Here is an 11,129-nt window from a genome sequence, read left to right as displayed (position 1 = left end):
GGCAGTGCCCCGAGGTGCAGAGCAACAACTGTTTTTGGCAACAATAGGGCTCACTCCCCGATATTCCGAAGCCACACCCCTTGTCTCCCTGGGCACCCAGAGGAGGCCTAGCATCTTCCGAGGTGGCAACCACCGCATAACAGATCTGGGACGGAAACACAGGGCCCAAGAGTAAAGGGTTTGCCTGAGGCGGTACCGGCCTTGGTGGAACACAGGGACTAGGAAACGCATGCGCAGAACCGGGAAATTCCCAGGGTGGGGCTGACCCAGAGGACTGCTTTACTGAACCTAAGACGCGCCCAGCTCTCAGGGAATCGTCAGAAATTATTCTTTGCATCTTCTTGGACCATCATGGAATAAAAGTTGGACTCAATAACAACAGGAATCTGCATACCCATACAACAACATGGAAGTTAAATAACCAACCTTATGCTGAATGATAGCTGGGTCAGAGATGAAATTAAGAAGGAAATTGCCAAATTTTTTGAACAAAACGATGACAAAGACACGAATTATCAGAACCTCTGGGATACTGCAAAGAGGGAAATTTATAGCACTTACGTCCTCAAGAGAACATAAAGAGAGGAAGTTAACAACTTAATGGGACATCTCAAGCAACTGGAAAAGGAAGAACATTCCAACCGCAAACCCAGTAGAAGAAAAGAAATAACCAAAATTAGAGCAGAATTAAATGAAATTGAAAACAAAAGAATTATACAACAGATCAATAAATCAAAAAGTTGGTTTTTTGAAAAGGTCAATAAAATAGATAAACCTTTGGCTAACCTAACCAGGAAAAAAAGAGTAAAATCACTAATGTCATCAATCAGAAACAACAAAGACGAAATAACAATAGACTCCTCAGAAATTCAAAAAATCCTTAATGAATATTACAAGAAACTTTATTCTCAGAAATATGAAAATTTGAAGGAAATTGACCAATACTTGGAAGCACATCACTTTCCAAGACTTAGCCAGAATCAAGTGGAAATGTTGAACAGGCCAATATCAAGTTCTGAAATAGCATCAACCATACAAAATCTCCCTAAAAAGAAAAGCCCGGGACCAGATGGCTTCACATCAGAATTCTACCAAACCTTTAAAGAGGAACCAGTACGTATATTACTCAACCTGTTCCAAAATGTAGAAAAAGAAGGAAGACTACCCAACACGTTCTATGAAGCAAACATCACCCTGATCACCAAACCAGGAAAAGACCCAACTAGAAAAGAAAATTATAGACCGATATCACTAATGAATATAGATGCAAAAATATTCAACAAGATCCTAACAAACAGAATCCAGCAACACATCAAGCAAATTATACATCATGACCAAGTTGGTTTTATCCCAGGGTCTCAAGGCTGGTTCAATATACGTAAATCTATAAGTATAATTCAGCACATAAACAAATTAAAAGCCAAAGACCATATGATTCTCTCAATGGATGCAGAAAAAGCTTTTGATAACATCCAACATCCCTTCATGATCAGAACACTTAAGAAAATTGGTATAGAAGGGACATTTCTTAAACTGATAGAGGCCATCTATAGCAAACCCACAGCCAATATCATATTGAATGGACTTAAATTGAAATCATTTCTACTCAGATCAGGAACCAGACAAGGCTGCCCATTGTCTCCACTGTTCTTTTACATTGTAATGGAAGTTTTAGCCACCACAATTAGGGAAGAAAAGGCTATCAAAGGTATCCATATAGGGTCAGAAGAGATCAAGCTTTCGCTCTTCACAGATAATATTATTGTATATCTGGAAAACACCAGGGATTCTACTACAAAACTCTTAGAATTGATCAAGGAATACAGCAGTGTCTCAGGTTACAAAATCAACATTCATAAATCGGTAGCCTTTATATATACCAACAATAGTCAAGCTGAAAAAATAGTTAAGGACTCTACTCCATCACAGTAGTGCCGAAGAAGATGAAATATTTGGGAGTTTATCTAACAAAGGATGTGAAAGATCTCTATAAAGAGAACTATGAAAATCTAAGAAAAGTAATAGCTGAAAATGTTAACAAATGGAAAAACGTACTATGCTCATGGCTGGGAGGAATCAACATTGTTAAAATGTCCATACTACCCAAAGCAATATACAATTTTAATGCAATCCCTATTAAAGTTCCACTGTCATACTTTAAAGATCTTGAAAAAAATAATACTTTGTTTTATATGGAATCAGAAAAAAACTCAAATAGCCAAAACATTACTCAGCAATAAAAACACAACTGGACGGATCACGCTACCAGACCTGAGACTGTACTACAAATCGATAGTGATCAAAACAGCATGGTATTGTCACAAAAACAGAAAAGTAGATGTCTGGAACAGAATAGAGAACCAAGAGATGAATCCAGCTACTTACCGTTATTTGATCTTTGACAAGCCAATTAAAAACATTCAGTGGGGGGCGGCGCCTGTGGCTCAGTGAGTAGGGCGCCGGCCCCATATGCTGAGGGTGGCAGGTTCAAACCCACCCCCGGCCAAACTGCAACAACAAAAAAAAATAGCCGGGCATTTCGGCGGGCGCCTGTAGTCCCAGCTGCTTGGGAGGCTGGGGCAAGAGAATCGCGTAAGCCCAAGAGTTAGAGGTTACTGTGAGCCGTGTGACGCCACGGCACTCTACCCGAGGGCAGTACAGTGAGACTCTGTCTCTACAAAAAAAAAAAACATTCAGTGGGGAAAAGATTCCATGTTTAACAAATGGTGCTGGGTGAACTGGCTGGCAACCTATAGAAGACAAACTGGACCCACACCTTTCACCATTAACTATGATAGACTCTCACTGGATTAAAGATTTAAACTAAAGACATGAAACTATAAAAATACTAGAAGAGAGTGCAGGGAAAACCCTTGAAGAAATCGGTCTGGGCGAGTATTTTATGAGGAGGACCCCCCAGGCAGTTGAAGCAGCTTCAAAAATACACTACTGGGACCTGATGAAACTAAAAAGCTTCTGCACAGCCAAGAACACAGTAAGTAAAGCAAGTAAACAGCCCTCAGAATGGGAGAAGATATTTGCAGATTATGTCTCCGACAAAGGTTTAATAACCAGAATCCACAGAGAACTCAAACGTATAAGCAAGAAAAGAACAAGTGATCCCATCGCAGGCTGGGCAAGGGACTTGAAGAGAAACTTCTCTGAAGAAGACAGGCGCTCGGCCTGCAGCCATATGAAAAAAATGCTCTGGGCAGCGCCTGTGGCTCAGTGAGTAGGGCTCCGGCCCCATATGCCGAGGGTGGCGGGTTCAAACCCAGCCCCGGCCAAACTGCAACAAAAAAATAGCCGGGCGTTGTGGCGGGCGCCTGTAGTCCCAGCTGCTTGGGAGGCTGAGGCAAGAGAATCGCGTAAGCCCAAGAGTTAGAGGTTGCTGTGAGCCGTGTGATGCCATGGCACTCTACCTGAGGGCAGTACAGTGAGACTCTGTCTCAACAAAAAAAAAAAAAAAGAAAGAAAAAAATGCTCATTGGGCGGCGCCTGTGGCTCAATTGGTAAGGTGCCGGCCCCATATACCAAGGGTGGTGGGTTCAAACCCGGCCCCGGCTGAACTGCAACCAAAAAATACCTGGGTGTTGTGGCGGGCGCCTGTAGACCCAGCTACTCGGGAGGCTGAGGCAAGAGAATCGCTTAAGCCCAGGAGTTGGAGGTTGCTGTGAGCTGTGTGATGCCATGGCACTCTACTGAGGGCCATAAAGTGAGACTCTGTCTCTACAAAAAAAAAAAAAAAAAAAAATGCTCAGCATCTTTAATCATCGGAGAAATGCAAATCAAAACTACTTTGAGATATCATCTAACGCCAGTAAGATTAGCCCATATCACAAAATCCCAAGACAAGAGACGTTGGCATGGATGTGGAGAAAAGGGAACACTTCTACACTGCTGGTGGAAATGCAAATTAATACATTCCTTTTGGAAAGATGTTTGGAGAACACTTAGAGATCTAAAAATAGATCTGCCATTCAATCCTATGATTCCTCTATAGGTACATACCCAGAAGACCAAAAATCACATCATAACAAAGGTATTTGTACCAGAATGTTTATTGCAACCCAATTCATAATTGCTAAGTCATGGAAAAAGCCCAAGTGCCCATCCATCCACGAATGGATTAATAAATTGTGGTATATGTACACCATGGAATATTATGCAGCCTTAAAGAAAGATGGAGACTTTACCTCTTTCATGTTTACATGGATGGAGCTGGAACATATTCTTCTTAGTAAAGTATCTCAAGAATGGAAGAAAAAGTATCCAATGTACTCAGCCCTACTATGAAACTAATGTATGGCTTTCACATGAAAGCTATAACCCAGTTATAACCTAAGGATGGGGGAAGGGGGAAAGGGAGGGGAGGGAGGGGGGAGGCTGGGTGGAGGGAGGATGATTGGTGGGCTTACACCTGCAGTGCATCTTACAAGGGTACATGTGAAACTTAGTAAATGTAGAATATAAATGTCTTAACACAATAACTAAGAAAATGCCAGGAAGGCTATGTTAACCAGTGTGATGAAAATATGTCAAATGGTCTATAAAACCAGTGTGTGGTGCCCCATGATCGCATTAATGTACACAGCTATGATTTAATAATAATAATAAAAGAAAAGAAAAGAAAAAAAAAGGGCCCAAGATTAGTTGTAAATATACAGTACAAACTCTAGGGCAACCATTAAACATATGTATATAAAAAAAAAAGTATAATTGATATGCCAAGAGAAGAGAGAAAAGGGAATCATATAAATAAGGAGAAGACAGGAAAAACAAAGAACAAGGGCAACAATAGAAAATTACAAACAAGGTAGATTTATATTACTTTAAATAGTCATGTATTAAATGCACCAATTAATAACTGTCGTGAAGCTTGGCATCTGTTGCTCAGTGGTTAGGGTGCCAGCCACATACACCAGGGTTGGCAGGTATGAACCTGGCCTGGGCCAGCTTAACAACAATGACAACTGCACCAAAAAAATAGCCGGGCGTTGTGGCAGGTGCCTGTAGACCCAGCTACTTGGGAGGCTGAAGCAAAAGAATGGCTGTAGTCCAAGAGTTTGAGGTTGCTGTGAGCTGAGATGCTACAGCACTCTACCGAGAGTGACATAGTGAGACTCTCTCTCAAATAAATAACTATAGTGAGTAGATAAAAAAAGACCCGACTATATGTTGCCTACGGGTAACCCCTTTAAACTTAACGAGACACAGATGGATTAAACAGGCTAAGAATGCTGGAGGGTGCTGAGTGCTATGAAGAAAATAAAACAGGAGAACGAGAAAGAAGTGTGGGTGGCATGCTGGTCAGAAAAGGATTCCCTCACTTGGGGACTGAGGATGAAGGAGAAGCCCTCTATGCAATATTCTGGGGCAGGTCAAAGCACATTCAGCCGCGAGGGAACACCAGCAAATACAAAATATTATTGTCTGTTGCAGCCCATCCGTGGGATTCACTTTCTGCTCTGTCCCAGCCTCCTACAGACTGCCCTAGCCAGGCATAGGGCAGGGGAAGTCAGGTTTCTTCAGGCACCTGGGCTGGCAAAGCCTCTCTCAGAGTGAGGCTGTAGGCTGGGTCGTCTGGCTTACTAAATGATACCCCTGCTTCTGTCCCAGACATCAGTGTCCCTCACTGCCCAGCTTTCCTCTCTGTCCCAGCCACTGGAGCCTCTACCACTGCCCCACTGATGCCATGGCTGTACAATTTAACACTGTGCTGGGTCACCTGTCATGGTTCTACTCAGCAAGCCTCATGTCTCTTCCCTCTTTCTTGCACCCTGTCCCATACCGTACTTGGATTCAGCCCTGAACACTCTACAAGGGAGGTCCCCGACCCTCGGGCCATGGACTAGGACTGAACTGGTCTTCGGCCTGTAAGGAGCAGGGGAACAGTAGGGGAGCAAGCAAAGCTTTGTCCGTATTTACTGCGGCTTCTCATCACTCACATTACCGCCTGTGCTCCGCCTTTTGTCAGATCTGCAGGCAACATCACATGCTGATAGGAGTGTGAACTCTACTGTAAATGGCACATCTGAGGGATCTGGGTTGTGAGCTCCTTAGGAAAATCTAATGCCTGACGATTGGAAGTAGAGCTGAGGCAGAGATGCCAGGGCTGAGGGAGCTGCGGCAAATACAGATTATCGTAGTGGAGAGGTTTGACTGCACAGTGGCCATAATAAACCCATTGCTTGCAGACTCATATCCAAACCATCTCTCCTTCCTCTCCACATGTTGGGGTTTGCTGTGGACCCTGACCTGGGTTGGGAGTCGACAGGGGAAACAATGCTGGGAGGAAAGTCAGGAGACCTTACATGAACTTAACATATAAAGCCTGAGAGCCCAGGGGTGACGCCTGTGGGCTCAAAGGAGTGGGGCGTCAGGTTCAAACCTGGCCCCGCCAAAAACTGCAAAAAAAAAAGTCTGAGAGCCTGGAGAGGCGTACATTGACTCACATGCCACATGGCAGATTAAATCAATGCAGTGACCTTCTGACTTCTCAGAAATCTTGTATTGATCTCTAACACAAAGCATATATGCAAAATGCAAAGAAGCCAAAAGATAGGGTTAAAAGAATCCTAAGTCCCCAGGAGGATCAGATAGAAGGAAAGGCTGGGTAAATGGGAACATGGAGAACATGGAGAACACAGGGTAGGAGGTTGTTAACCTATGATAACGACCGATGGTGTATGTAAAAAGGGGAGGGGAAAACAGTTTCTTTCCCACAGGGCAAGCAAGCCAGGTTACCTAATCTAAACTACTGATCAGGAGTTCAAAGGATTTAGCCCTGCTAAAACACCACCTACCTGGAGACTCTCAGCGAAGGGATGGTCTCAGTGACTTTGCCCTGTTTGGGGCATCTCTGGGCTCCTTTCATCTTTGGTGGTTTTGATGAGCCCCCAGGGATGGCGCCTCTGTGGTAGGCAGAGGCGTCCACCTGGATTGAGGTAAGGTGCCCTGCTGAGAGACCAGCCTATCTACCTCCCACATCCATGGAAAAATTATCTTCCGTAAAAGCAGTCCTTGAGGGCGGTGCCTGTGGCTCAAGGAGTAGGACGCCGGCCCCATATACCGGAGGTGGTGGGTTCAAATCCAGCCCCGGCCAGAAACTGAGAAAAAAAGAAAAAAAAAAAAAGCAGTCCTTGATGCCAAAAAGGCTGGGGACTGCTCTTCTAGCATACTGACACTTTTTGAGGATAATTGATCCCGTCCCTGACCTCCTAAGTCTATTTTCAAAGTCTAGTAACTCATGAAAATGGGAGGAGCGGGTGGTGGTCCGAGGCTTGAGATTAAAGGATGGGAGTCTGCACCAAAGAGGGGAGGTGATGAAACTGCGGTGATGCCACGGGAGGTGCGACAGGGAGTGGAAGAACTGGTTTCTGATGTTGGAAGTGAATTGCATAATTTAAGCTTGTGCAACCTTGAACAGAGAAAACATGGGAACTTCTCTTCTTTGGAGACAGACTGGCCTCTTGTGTTTATTTTCTCTAATCCTTTAATTTGGTGGAGAAGCCAACCTTCCTCCTTGGTGGTTTCCTCAAAGAGCCAGTTGAGAGCCCCCTTGTGTCTAAAAGAATTAAAATCCCAAAAGCAGGCTAGGTGCCTGTCAAGTGGCTAAGGCACCAGCCACATACACCTGAGCTGGCGGGTTCGAATCCAGCCCTGGCCACCAAACAACAATGATGGCTACAACCAAAATATAGCTGGGCGTTGTAGCGGGTGCCCATGTTCCCAGCTACTTGGGAGACTGAGGCAAGAGAATCGCTTAAGCCCAGGAGTTGGAGGTAGCTGTGAGCTGTGATGCCAGAGCACTCTACCCAGGGCGACAACTTGAGGCTCTGTCTCAAAAATAAATAAATAAATTAATTAATTAATAAAGCTAATTTAAAATCCCAAAAGCAATGTTTGCAAAATGGGCTTAAGGTCTATGTTGCAAGCCCTTGATTAATATTATCAGGCAATGGTATTAGATAGGAAAAACACACCAAAATTATAATACCACATAACATAAAATAGCCCTAATTTACTCACATCCCACAACACTTAGTAGAGGTTGAGTATCCTTTATCTAAAATGTTTGCCACCAGAAGCATTTTGAATTCTTATTGGACTTTGGAATATTTGTATTATATTTACTTGGGTGAGCATTTCAAATCCAAAAATCTGAAATCCAAAATGCTCCAATGACGGGCTGGGGTATGGTGGCTCATGCCTGTAATCCTAGCACTCTGGGAGTCTGAGGTGAGTAGATTGCTTGAGCTCAGGAGTTTGAGTCAGAGCAAGATCCCCGTCTCAAAAAATAGCCAGGTATTGTAGTGAGCACCTGTAGTCTCAGTACTTAGGAGGCTGAGGCAAGAGGATCACTTGAGCCCAAGAGTTTGAGGTTGCTGTGAGTTATGATGCCACAGCACTCTACCAAGGGTGACAAAGAGACTGTGTCTCAAAAAACAAAGAAAAAAAAATGCTCCAGGGCAGCTCCTGTGGCTCAAAGGAGTAGAGCACTGGCTCCATACGCCAGAGGTGGCAGGTTCAAACCCAGCCCCGGCCAAAAACTGCAAAAAAAAAAATAAATAAATAAAAAAAGAAAGAAAAAAATGCTCCAATGATGGCACCCAAAAATCTTCAGATTTTATGGCATTTTGGATTCTAGATTTGGGATGCTTAACCTCTAACACAGACCCCTGAGTGTTATCAAGTCAATGTCTGGTTCCCATGTGTAAATTAACCTCTAAATTAGAGTAATATGTTTCTACAACCTGGGCACTTTGGAGGGGTGGTCCATGAGATTGCCCTCACTCTGACATCAACTGCAAGTTAGGGAGTACCCCAAAACACCTTCACTGGAAGGCTCACAGAACTCACCAAAAGCTGCTATACTCACGGCCACCACTTATTACAGGGGAATGACACAGATGAAAATCAGACAAAGAAAGAGACGCACAGGCAGAGTCCAGGAGGGTTCCAAACACAGGTCTTCCACAGGTCTTCTTTCTGTGGAGTCTTGGACAGCGTTTACTCCTGGCATTGATGAGACAATACACAGGGAGCGCTGTAGACCAGTGGGGCTTACCTGAGCCTCGGAGCCCAGGGTTTTCCTTGGCAGTCTACGATGTAGCACGGCTGACTTCCCAAGCAGCTGATCTACCCCTGCCCCCCACCCAGCCCCAGACTTGAGCTGATACTGTATGACCCAAAGTTCCCACTCTGTATGTCTCTACCAGTACAGATCGCAGCTCTGACTCGAAATCACATGGTTACCGCTGGTCAGCTGGAGGCCCCCTGACAAACGTGACATTCCACGGGCTTAGAGACTGCCTCCTGGGAGGCACATGCCAGACCCTTCTTGGGCCAAGGTGAAATGCTTCAGTGCACACACTCTCATTTTCTTCTTTTTGTTGGCCATGGCACTCAGGAGCCTGGCCTGACCTGGCTTGCCCTCAGATGCAGCAGCCCATGGTGGCATTGTTCCTCAGGGCTGCCTGGGTGTGGCACCTGCCACCAAGAGTTCGTTCTTCCAGAAATTTTGTAAGAGTGATAACAGGTTGGTTACATTGTGTAAAAGTAAAGACAAATCACTATCTTAATGTTTGCACGTGATTTTCCTCTGCTTAAAACCCTGAGGCAGGTGGCACCCGTAGCTCAGTGGGTAGGGTGCCGGCCACATACACTGAGGCTGGCGGGTTTGAACCTGGCCTGGGCCAGCTAAACAACAATGACAACTGCAACAATATAGCCGGGTGTTGTGGCGGGTGCCTGTAGTCCAGGCTACTTGGGAGGCTGAGGCAAGAGAATCGCTTAAGACCAAGAGTTTCAAGTTGCTGTGATCTGTGACGCCACGGCACTCTACCCAGAGTGACAGGTTGAGACTCTGTCTCAAACAAAACAAAACAAAACCCTGAAGCAACTTTCTTCTTTCTTTTCCTATCTCTAAGCAAAAGATTCCTCTCGTAGTGGGGGAAACATGTGTCACTTGTGTCCTCTGAGACCTCCATCAAAAACCTGCCTTTCCTGGTTCAGCGCCCGTAGCTCAGTGAGTAGGGCACCGGCCACATACACCAAGGCTGGCAGGTTCAAGCCTGGCCCGGGCCAGCTAAACAACAATGACAACTACAACCTGGGTGGCACCTATGGCTCAGTGAGTAGGGCGCTGGCTACATACACCAAGGGTGGGGGGTCTGAGCCCGGCCCAGGCCTGCCAAACAACAATGACAACTACAACAAAAAAAATAGCCAGGCACTGTGGCAGGTGCCTATAGTCCCAGCTACTTGGGAGGCTGAGGCAAGAGAATCACTTAAGCCTAAGAGTTTGAGGTTGCTGTGAGCTGTGACACCACAGTACTGTACTGAGGGCAACAAAGTGAGACTCTGTCTCACAAAAAATAAACAAAAATCACTTCCACTGTCTACAGGTCTATCTCCCTACTTTCTGAACTTTTCCTGAGTGAGGGTTCTGTCTATGATTCTGCCTCCCGGCACCCTGTCTGGTACACACCAGGTACTCAAGAAGTATGTGAGACATAAATCAGCTCCTGTTTAAAAGCAGTGTTGGCTGGGGGTGGTGTGCTCATGCCTGTAATCCTAGTACTCTGGTAGGCTGAGGAAGGAGATCAGCCTGAGCAAGGGTGAGACCTTGTCTCTATTAAAAATAGAAAAATTAGCTGGGTGTTGTGTTGAGTGCCTGTAGTCCCAGCTACTCAGGAGGCTGAGGCAGGATTGCTTGAGCCCAGGAATTTGAGATTCCAGTGAGCTACAATGATGCCACTGACTCTACCTGGGGTGACAGAGTGAGACACTGTCTCAAAAAACATACTTTCAGTTTTGAAATGCAAAATATTAAAAGCCTACACATAATCATCTGGGTAATCAGAAGATTAAAATAATATATATTTGCATTTTCTTATACATGTGGCCAATGTAACTGGAAGGATCTATAAATAACTGTTCGCCTGTGAGAAGTGAGATTGCATTCCTGGGAGGCAAGGTTGAAAAGAAGATTTCTAAGACGGTACCCTCCTTTACACTTTTTGGAATTTTATTTATTTAATCTTTTTTTCTTTGAGACAGAGTCTCGCTTTGTCACTCCTGGTGGAGTGCCATGGCATCATAGCTCACAGCAACCTCAGACTCTT

The sequence above is a fragment of the Nycticebus coucang genome, chromosome 9, assembly GCF_027406575.1.
Source record: "Nycticebus coucang isolate mNycCou1 chromosome 9, mNycCou1.pri, whole genome shotgun sequence".
In the NCBI taxonomy this organism is placed as follows: Eukaryota; Metazoa; Chordata; class Mammalia; order Primates; family Lorisidae; genus Nycticebus; species Nycticebus coucang.
Note: the sequence above shows the minus strand (reverse complement) of the source record.